Raw genomic sequence first — 10,129 nt, forward strand, 5'->3', positions numbered from 1 at the left:
TAAATTACCTTTCCTTTTCTGTAGTTTAGGAGATCAACCCCAGGACCTTGTTTATGCTATAGAAGTAAGTGCTCTACCACAGAGCTACACCTAAGCCCTAAATTTTCTTCCAATAAGAGTCGATCTCTTGGTGGGTCTCTGTGCATGTTGAGGGAGGGCAGTTGTTTTGGCATGTGCCTATGCATGAGGGAGCCAGAAGTATGCTGAGTATCCTGCTGTATCCCTTTCTGCCCTATTCGCCTGAGACAGGCCTCTCAATGAACCTGAGGCTTACAGTTCTGCTACTCTGGCTGGCCAGAGAGCATCCAAGATCCTCGTTTCTGTCTCCCATAACTGGAATTCCAGACCCACATAGCCATTTCTGGCTTTTACACGGGTTCCAGGGATACAAACTCAGGTCTAATGCTTGCTCAGCAAGCACTCTTACACATCAAAACGCTTCCCCAGCCCTACATTTCTGTCTTACGGATTACTAAGAGACCCTATATTTTGTTGCTTAACATGCTTTATGGTATTAGCATGCTTCCTCCCCCTGCCAAATCTACCTCATCAGTATGAAGTGTTTGTTCATGAACACACCTGCCTTCATTAATTAACCTTTCGAATCTAGAGCAGATTTGACAGCAGTAGATGTTTTCTTTTGGATTAGTCAAGCAATGAGTTTTATCATGGAAGAGTCATATATGAGTTTACCATGGAATAGTCATTCATGAGTTTTATCATGGAATAATCATACATGCCATTGCTTTATTGACATTCCTTCCCCCATCACTGCTTTCTTTTGCTGTCCCTTCTTTAGCTGGTTCCTTTTCTTCCCATTACCATGGTAAATAGAAACATTCTTAGTATAGATTATGCATTTCATTGCCCTCTATTTCTCTCCTCCCGAGGATCTCTTCCCTTCCTCTTATAACTGCTCTAGTTCCTAGCCTTTAAACATGCATGTGTGAACACACACACACACACACACACACACACACACAGAGAGAGAGAGAGAGAGAGAGAGAGAGAGAGAGAGAGAGAGAGAGAGGATTTTAAACCCAGTTTCCACATGAAAAAAACCAGACTTTTTGTTTTTTGAATATGGTTATTAGCAAATTTTAATGCACTATCCAATGGCAGCTATGTATTCCTGAATACAATTATGTATATATATCACATTGAGTTTATGCTGACTTCTGAAGTGGTGAAACCAGTTTTGCTTGTAGTTGAAGGTTTGCCTGCAGTCATCTCAGAGTTAGTTTTCTCTGTAGCAAGTAATTTCAACACCAATGCCTGAGTGCCTATGAGACTGATAAGCATTTTTAGTTCTAAATCTAAAGTAGGAGTAGATGCCAATTTTAAACACAAAGGGCCTTATGTTCATATTGTACTTAAAACTGATTGTTTGATGTGATTAATATTTCATGCTTATTACTCACTTTCAATATGGCTTGGATTGTAGCTTTGTGCGAGTTATGTCTTGTCTTTCCTTGGCTGTTGACATTTTCAAATATTATAATTGCACCCAATTTTGCACTTGGCTTTATCTCTTTTTGTTTCTTCTTCATTAGCTAATTTTCTCTTGTGGTTATCAATTTTGTGAAATAACATGAGAATTAATCACTGAAAGGTAGAGAGGCAACACGGCCTATCTGTTTTGTCCATTGTGCTTGAACTAACAGGTGCAAGCGACTAGTCACCAAGAGATTTTGAAAGGAGTGATGTGATTGGTCACTTCTTCATAATAACTATGTTATCTGCATGGCCATTTGAGAATGATGGAGGAGCCACAAGGCTGGTATTTTGTGGAGTCACAGATACTATATCGCTTAATTGAAGCTGAAACATGGTTGGGGTTAGGTGCCACTACATTGTGGTAACTGAAACTTGCACATCAGAACTGTGCAAGATGTAAACTTGCTTGTACATAAGATCATGTAAAGTTCCCACATCAATCCCCACAATCAAGGCAGATTTCAGGATAATTACTTAAGCAAGAAAAGAACAAGAAAGATGTGTTATAAGAAGTTTGTAAAGGAACCTAGGAAGAACCATCAGTCTTAAAAGCACTTGTTCTTTTAGAAGACCTAGGTGTGGTTCCCAGCACCCACACAGCAGTTCACAATGATCTGTAACTACAACTCCAGGCCTCTTCTGGCCTCTGTGGGCACAGGGCACACATGTAGCGCATATACATATATGACAGCTAACATATATATATATATATATATATATATATATATATATACACACACAAAATAAAATCTTAAAAAAAGAAGTTTGAAAAATAGAGATGATCATACATTCCTTGGTCTCATGTGGAATAAATATTAAGACATATATATATAATCTATCTATATATTCATATATATAGAAAACATGCTTTTTGCTAATGTGACATAGAATTAAGTATCTATAGATAAGAATCTGATGTGATAGAAGGGAGAAGAAAAGCAGGTGAAGATAGGGTTAGCTTATTGTCCCATGAACAAAACAATGGTAAAACGACTACATCAATGTACTGTGTTGAGGTATACACCCAGATATTAAAAAAAATCACACATGTAAAAAAAATCAAAGGCATGATGGACTCATGGTTAAAAGCCATGGTGCTTGAGTAGCAAGAGGTGATGGTAGATGGAGAGAGAGCACGGGTTGTGGTGGAATTCCCACCTCCTGTTTTGGGAGTCGTGGGACCCAGCCCCAGAGCTACATGTGTCTCACCCTCACTTGTTGCTACATCCATCTTCTGCTGAAGCTTTAACTAGACGGATCAACCTCACGTGTTTAAGGGGAGCGATGGCTTTTAGCAGTGGCAATAGCGCTGGATTTACTATTAACTGTTTGCTAAGCGATTTATTGAGATGAAAGTTGTACTATGTTGCCCAGCCTGATTTGAACCCAAGTGATTCTCTTCTTCTCACATCTGAAGTTCTAGGACTACAGGTGTGTACCACAGAGCCTAGCCTTGTTGACTTTACCTATAAAATGATAAGTAATGTAACTGGTTTAAAAGATAGAGTGAACGAGACATTAAATGGACAATCCAAGTCAAGATAATTTGCATTAAGTCCTAAATTAATAATATTTTGGCTTTAATATCTTTAAGTTATTTTTGTGTAAAATGAACACGATACCTATATTTCTTCAGTCTCTTTAACCTTTTCAACATCATGCTATAAGAATATCTCAGTGTTAAGAAAAACAGTTCCTTAATGATTTCAGTTGCTACATAAGCATTCATTATGGACTTACCATAATTTCTTGACAATTATTTTTAGTAAATTTAAATTTTGTTATATAAGTAAATAAACTTGAAGATACATAATGCTGTGGTAAACATTTTTGTATAGCCATATTTAAACTAGCATAGCATTATTTTGTTTTCTTTGGAACAATTGTCTCACATATTTTAAGTTATGAATACAAATTAGGAATTTGGCATTCATTTACAAGTTAGACACTCTTTATAAGACAAAAACACCATCTGTGCCTGGAGCTGATCCTATGCCATAGCGCTCCATACCCAAATACCACCTGGAGAGAACTGGCCTCCAAAGAGTCCTGACAATCCTGTGAGCACAGGTAAGACCACCACTTCTGTTCAAATTTCTTGTCTAAGAGGGACCTGCCCAGAGTCAACAGGACACAGGAAAGGAACAGCTGGGCACAGGATCCATCAGGTTTCTGTCTGCACCCTGGAGCTGACCCTGTGCCACAACTGTCCATACCCAAATTCCTCCCAGAGAGAACTGGTCTCCCAGGAGTGCTGACACACAGGCTTGCAGGAGGGACAAACCACAGTCAGAGACAGCAAGACCAACTAACACCAGAGATATCCAGATGATGAGAGGCAAGGACAAGAACATAAGCAACAGAAACCAAGGCTACTTGGCATCATTAGAACCCAATTCTCCCACCACAGCAGGCCCTGGATACCCCAATACACCAGAAAAGCAAGAATGATTTAAAGTCACATCTCTTGATGATGATAGAAGACTTTAAGAAGGACACAAATAACTCCCTTAAGGAAATACAGGGGAACAAAGGGGAACAGGTAGAAGTCCTTAAAGAGGAAACACAAAAATCCTTTAAAGAATTACAGGAGCTGGGTGGTGGTGGTGCATGCCTTTAATCCCAGCACTTGGGAGGCAGAGGCAGGTGGATTTCTGAGTTCAAGGCCAGCGTGATCTACAAAATGAGTTCCAGGACAGCCAGGGCTATACGGAGAAACCCTGTCTCAAAAAACAAAAATCAAAACAACAACAACAACAACAAAGAATTACAGGAAAACACAACCAAACAGGTGAAGGAATTGAAGAAAACCATACAGGATCTACAAATGAAAATAGAATCAATAAAGAAATCACAAACCCTGGAGATAGAAAACCTAGGAAAGAGATCAGGAGTCATAGATGCAAGCATCACCAACAGAATACAAGAGATAGAAGAGAGAATCTCAGGTACAGAAGATACCATAGAAAATATTGACACAACAGTCAAAAAAAATGCAAAATGCAAAAAGCTCCTAACCCAAAACAACCAGGAAATTCAAGACCAAACCTAAGTAGTATAGGTATAGAAGAAAGTGAAGATTCTCAACAAAAAGGGCCAGTAAATATCTTCAGCAAAATGATAGAAGAAAACTTCCCTAACCTAAAGAGATGCCCATAAACATACAAGAAGCCTACAGAACTCCAAATAGACTGTAACAGAAAAGAAATTCCTCCCATCACATAATAGTCAAAGCACCAAATGCACAAAATAAAGAAAGACTATCAAAAGCAGTAAGGGGAAAAGCTCAAGTAACATATAAAGGCAGACATATCAGAATTACACCAGACTTCTCACCAGAGTCTATGAAAGCTAGAAGATCCTGGGCAGACCCTAAGAGAACACAAATGCCAGCCCAGGCTACTATACCCAGCAAAACTCTCAATTATCATAGATGGAGAAACCAAGATATTAAATGATAAAACCAAATTTACACAATATCTTTCCACAAATCTAGCCCTACAAAGGATAATGGATGGAAAAATGCCAAAACAAGGAGGGAAACTACACCCTAGAAAAAGCAAGGAAGTTATCTTCCAACAAACCCAAAAGAAACATAAAGAAGCACAAACATAAAATTATCATCAGAAATAACAGGAAGGAACAATCACTTTCCCTTAATATCTCTTAACATCAATGGACTCAATTCTCCAAGAAAAAGACATAGATTGACAGACTAGATACGTAAATAGGACCCAACATTTTGCTGCATACAGGAAATGCACGTCAGTGTCAAAGACAGACACTACTCCAGAATAAAGGGCTGGAATACAATTTTCCAAGCAAACGGTCCTAAAAAACAACCTGGAGTAGCCATTCTAATATCGAATAAAATGGACTTTCAGCCTAAAGATATCAAAAAAGATAAGGAAGGACAAGGACACTTCATACTCATCAAAAGAAAAATTTACCAAGAAGAATTCCCAATTCTGAACATCAATGTTCCAAATTTAAGGGAACCCATATTCATAAAAGAAACTTTACTAAAGCTCAAAACATACATTGCTCCCCACACAGTAATAATGGGGGACTTTAATACCCCACTCATCAGAGGACAGATCATGGAAACAGAAACTAAACAGAGACACAGTAAAGCTAACAGAAGAAATGGATTTAACAGCTATCTAGAGAACATTTTATCCTAAAACAAAAGGATATACCCTCTTTTCAGCATCTCACAGCACCTTCGCCAAAATTGACAATATAATGGTCACAAATCAGGCCTCAACAGTTACAAGGAGTTTGAAATAATCCCATGCATCCTATCAGATCACCATGGACTAAGGCTGGTCTTCAATAACAATAAAACCAACAGAAAGTTGAACAAAGTCCCTTCTCAATGATTACCTGGTCAAGGAAAAAATAAAGAAATTAATGACTTTTTAGAATTAATGCAAATGAGGGCACAACATACCCAAACTTATGGGACACAATGAAGGCAGCTCTAGGAGGAAAACTCAGCTCTGAGTGCCTCCAAAAAGAAACTGGAGAGAGCATACACTAGCAGCTTAACATCACACCTGAAAAGCTCTAGAACAAAAGAAGCAAATTACACCCAAGAGGAGTAGATGGCAGGAAATAATCAAACTCAGGGCTAAAATCAACCAGGTAGAAACAAAAGGAACAATACAAAGAATCAACAAAACCAGAAGCTGGTTCTTTGAGAAAATCTTTCTTTCTTTCCTCCCTCCCTCCCTCCTTCCTTCCCTCCCTCCCTCCTTTCCTCCCTCCCTTCTCTTTCTTTCTTTCTTTCTTTCTTTCTTTCTTTCTTTCTTTCTTTCTTTCTTTCTTTCTTTCTTTCTTCCTTCCTTCCTTCCTTCCTTCCTTTCTTTGTTTCTTTCTTTCTTTCTTTCTTTCTTTCTTTCTTTCTTTCTTTCTTTCTTTCTTTCTTTCTTTCTTTCTTTCTATCAAATACAGTCTAACAGGAATCAAACTGAAAAAGGAAACTTCAGTTGAGAAAATGTCTCCCTTAGATTGTTTAGTAGGCTAAAGCTCATTAAGTATTTTATTGACTGATGATTTACTATTGCAAATGCCTTCCCTGAGCAGCTGGAATAAGAAATCAGTCTGCACAAGATAGTAATTCTATTCCTTCATGACCTCTTCTTCAGTGCCTGCCTCCAAGTTCATGTTTGATTTCCCCTCCTGACTACCATTCATAAAATACTGTGAGATATAAGGTGAAATAAACTCTTTCCTCTCCAAAAAGAAAAAAAATAAAGAACACCAAGATGTTCAGCACTTATTTTATTTTAGTACTTATCAGCTTGAAACTGTGGGTTTCTTTGCTGTTAAGCTAAATGGCACAGTCAGGACAGAAGAACAGAACCTGAAGAAATGCTCTTAATTGATAAGTCACCACTCCAGGCCTAATAATGAAATATTAATACAAGCAATTGAGTGGAGTCAAAACATGTTTAAATCTATATATATTATATTAGGTCATTTGACATCAATTCTCATTCATTGATCTTAGAATAATTTAAAAGGTATGTAATGAAAAATACAAGACAGTTTATACAGAATTAAATAACAAGATTTTTACAAACATAAATGTATAGACCCCTCTTTAAAGGAAAAAAACAAATTCTTTGTTAATGTATTAAATTATTTTCATTATAGTATTAAAATACCAAAACATAAACTTGAGACATGGCCGCCTATGTAGATATATTAGCTAAGCCATACCCACAAATCAAATATAAATAAAGATAACAAATAACCTTTAATAAGATGTCTGACAATATTTTGCTGAAGATCCTTCTGCACCACAGCGTGGAGAGAAACTCAAACATTCAATGCCATGTAGTATAAAAGTCTACAAGATCAAATCTATGATGAACGTAACCATGCCTCTGGCTATTAGGAAAGTCTAAAATCAGGGGAGACTCTCGTACAATCCTTTACCACCTATTAGCTCCCCTGTTTTCACAGACCCTGCTAAGACTCCTTTTCTTTTTAGACCATACAACATTCATAGCAGTTGTGCTGCTTGGCCTTCATGTGGGTCCTAAACAACTGTATCAGGGGCTATCCCCAAAGCTGTTGCCTGTACATGGGATATGTTCTTCTAGCTGGGCTGCCTCGTCTGGCCTCAGAAGAAGATGTGTCAGGGTGTGGGGATATCCAGGAGGGCCCTCACCTGCTTGCTCAGTGGGAAAGGGAAGAGGGATGGGAGAAAGGATTGTGAGATGAGGTGATCAGGAGGCAGGGGTGGGGTGGGGTGGGTGGGGGTGGGGGGAGTGAGTGGAATGTAAAGCAAAGAAGTAAAAAACAAACAAACAAGCAAAACACACACACACACACACACACACACACACACACACACACACACACACACACACACAAAACTGCTTTTCTTCTCTTTCCTGAAAGAAGAGCAGGGCTGGCTCTAGCAGACACAGTTGTGTCTTACAGTGTAAGCACACAGTGAGCATTGAACATCATTAGACATAGTTGACCTGGTGATCTGGGGAGGAGGCGGCAAAGGTGTGGAGAAAGAAGAGTCGGGCTGGACCGCTACAGAGCACTCCGGAGCTGGATGTCACCATGCTCAGCAGTGATTCTTCTTTCCCCTCTCCTCCTCTTCCTCTTCTTCCTCCTTCTCTTCCTCCCCCTTCTCTGTTGTTGTTTTATTCAACACAGCGCTTCTCTGTGTAACCACGCAGCTCAGCAGTGCTTTTTAACCCTGTTCATACAGGAAGAAGAACACAAAAGTAACACTCCCCACTTCCTGAGAACCCGCAGAAAGTGGCTCTCTGAGCCGAGGGTGGATCTGGTGGATTTCTATAGAGCACGTGATATCATTTTAGGCACTATACATTTTTTTCTAAAGAATAATAAGCAAATTTTCAGAATGATACGGAGGACACAATCCAACTCAGTGCAGACTCTGGAATGCTGTAAGGGAGCAGACAGAAAAACGGTGGTTCGGGAAAAAACATTTGGAGAGACTAGGAAAAAAAATCAAGTAAAAGTCTACACAAAATTTCAGTTTTGTTCTTTTGAGAGCATTAGGGACACCAGTTGTCCAGATTTCTCACCAGTGTTTGAGGTGATGGAAGAAGCAGTTCCTTGCCACCACAGCTGTAAAATAGGGACTAGCATGTTCTGCTGCCACCTTGTGGCAGTATTGTGCCATCACTAAAGACAGATTTGAAGTTATATAGGGCTCTTCAACAAATACTAACTTGGAAAAACTACTTGAAATTCAGCCTACTCCTCCCTTAAAAATTAATCAAGCTAGGAATTGTGGCACATATTTGTAATACTAGAACTCTGAAGTATGAGATAAAAAGACCATAAATTCAAGACCAACTTATGCTATGTAGTATGAGGTCAGCCTGAAGAACAGGATTAAACTCTCAACGGACAGACAGCTAGGCATGGCCACTCATGCCTCTGGTCCCAATATTCAGAAGGTTAGCACACTAGATTGAAGTGAGCCTCATAGTGTTTGAGGTCACACAGTGAGTTCCAGTCCATTCCAGTGCTCAGTGTGAGACTCTGCATCAAAATCAATAATTATAACAACAACAACAACAATAATAAAAATTCCCCCTGGGGGCTGGAGAGATGACTCAGTGGTTAAGAGCCCTGACTGCTCTTCCGGAGGCCCTGAATTCAACTCTTAGCAACCACATGGTGGCTCACACCCATCTGTAATGGGATCTGATGCCCTCTTCTGGTGTGTCTGAAGAGAACAATAATGTACACATATACATAAATAAATCTTTAAAAAATCCCACAATAAGTGAAAATATTACTATTTTATTAAATTATAATATTAAGAAAAATGATAAGACATTTATAAGTGAAGTCATATGAGATTAACATTTAAACTGGTGGTCTTAAGATTATCATTAAAGTAGGTAGGCATCAATCAATCAGATGAAGTCCTTAAAGTTAAGGAAAAAGAATAGTGGATACCTTTTCCTGTCTAGTGAGCAAGGATTCTGCCAGTGGACTCCAACTGCAGCCATTCCCCCGGCCTGCAAAATTTGAGCTAACCAAACCCCATAACCTCATGAGCCAAATTCTCAAGCTGGCCCTTCCCTCCTGCATATTCATGTGTGTGGGTTTGTGTATGTCAGTGTATTTTCTTGTAGAAAGCCATGATATGTGTGAAGGTGGCAAACGGCTTACTAGGACTTTTGAAGAGAATAACTTTATCAGTAGCTGGGGTGTGGGGGGAAGGGCACTCACAATGTGAGAACATAAACTTTTGTTTTGTTTTGTTTTTTGTTTTTTTGAGACAGGGTTTCTCTGTGTAGCCCTGGCTATCCTGGAACTCACTCCGGGGACCAGTCTGGCCTCAGACTCAGAAATCTGCCTGCCTCTCCCTCCCAAGTGCTGGGATTAAAGGCGTGCACCACCACCACCCAGCTGAGAACATAAACTTTCAAGAAAGGTTTGTTCTCCTCTCAGTGTTTCCTCCAGCACTCTGAAGTTAGTTAGAGGTGACTTTGATCTGTCTCCATTTTCCTGAGAGTCTAAGTATTCTAATCTCATTTTTCTGGCTTCATTCTTAAGAATGACAGAAGCTAGTTTCAGTCCTCACACAAGATGAGTGGAAGAAAATGGATGAAAAGAA

Source organism: Apodemus sylvaticus, chromosome 3 (assembly GCF_947179515.1).
Source record: "Apodemus sylvaticus chromosome 3, mApoSyl1.1, whole genome shotgun sequence".
In the NCBI taxonomy this organism is placed as follows: Eukaryota; Metazoa; Chordata; class Mammalia; order Rodentia; family Muridae; genus Apodemus; species Apodemus sylvaticus.